Source organism: Myotis brandtii, unplaced genomic scaffold (assembly GCF_000412655.1).
Source record: "Myotis brandtii unplaced genomic scaffold, ASM41265v1 scaffold397, whole genome shotgun sequence".
Taxonomy (NCBI): Eukaryota; Metazoa; Chordata; class Mammalia; order Chiroptera; family Vespertilionidae; genus Myotis; species Myotis brandtii.
In genome coordinates, this window is record NW_005365229.1 from 3431133 (window position 1) to 3432548 (window position 1416).

At 56.5% G+C, this 1416-nt stretch overlaps 1 protein-coding gene across 1 annotated transcript in view; it reads left to right on the plus strand.

The window, feature by feature from the left end:
• The window catches only part of LOC102245332 (ectonucleotide pyrophosphatase/phosphodiesterase family member 7), a 37095-nt gene that overhangs the window by 3646 nt on the left and 32033 nt on the right, over positions 1–1416 (plus strand). The window lies entirely within an intron of this gene.

Here is a 1416-nt window from a genome sequence, read left to right on the forward strand (position 1 = left end):
ACACACACACACACACACACACACACACACACACACACACACACACACTAGAGGCCTGATGCATGAAATCCGTGTACCTTAATCCAGAAGGTCGTCCGGAAGGACGTCTGGAAGGTCGTTCGGCTGTCTAATTAGCATATTATGCTTTTATTATTATACTAGAGGCCCAATGCACAAAATTTGTGAAAGAGTAGGCCTTCCTTCCCCTGGCTGCTGGCAGGCACCCAAGACCAGGGCTTCCCTTGCAGCCCTGGCTTCGTCTGGAAGGTTGTCCAGTCTAATTAGCATATTATGCTTTTACTAGTGGCCCGGTGCACAAAATCTGTGCACAGTAAAAGGGGATTAATAGGAGGAAATATTTTAATATTGCTATTTGCCCTTTCTCTATAATAGAAGTGTCAGAGATGAAAGAAAATTAGTAAAATGTATATGAAAATCTTCCTCCTGTCAGAGTCTGGGGCACACCACGGGACCCAGAGTCAAGTCCCAGCCCACCCATGTGCACCTCAAAATTGCGCAAGACCCAGACCTGGCCGCCCCCCCCCCATTGGGCTAGATCTAGACCCAGCTGATCCCACCCTTGTTAAGCTCCACCGGGTGGGGGATGCAGCCGCAGGTCCCCTGGCCCGGTGCTGAGGCAGGGGGCACAGCCTGATGTCTCCCAGCCTGCGCCAGGGCGGGGACGCACCTTGAGGTACCCCATCAAGCCCCGCCGGGCAGGGGCCGTGGCCTGAGATCCCCTGTCAAGCCCTACCGGGCGGGGGGCACACCTTGAGGTCCTCTGTCAAGCCCTGCTGGGCGGGGAGCACGACCTGAGGTCCCCCAGCCTGGCGCCCAGGTGGGGGGCATGGCCTGAGGTTCCCCCGTCAAGCCCGGCCGGGTGAGGGGCACAGCCTGAGGTCCCCTGGCCTGGAAACAGGGTGGGGGGCGTGGCCTGAGGTCCCCTGTCAAGCTCCACAGGGCAGGGAGGGGCGCAGCCTCAGGTCCCTGCTGAGTGCTCGTTAAGGCTCATTACAGAAACTCGGCCTCCACTGTGGGCGCAGCCATCTTGTGTTACAGAAACCCCGCCTCCACTGTGTGTGCCACCATCTTTGTGATGGTATGACGGTCAATTTGCATATTCCCTCTTTATTAGATAGGACTAGAAGCCCAATGCACAAAATTCATACAAGAGTAGGCCTTCCTTCCCCCAGCTGCCGGCACTAGCTTCCCTCTGGCACCCGGGACCCGGGCTTCCCTCACAGCCCTGGCTTCGTCCGGAAGGTTGTCTGGTCTAATTAGCATATTACGCTTTTATTATTATACTAGAGGCCCGGTGCACGAAACTCGTGCATGGGTGTGTGTGTGTGTGTGTGTGTGTGTGTGTCCCTCAGCCCAGCCTGCACCCTCTCCAATCCAGGACTGCTGGCTCCCAAC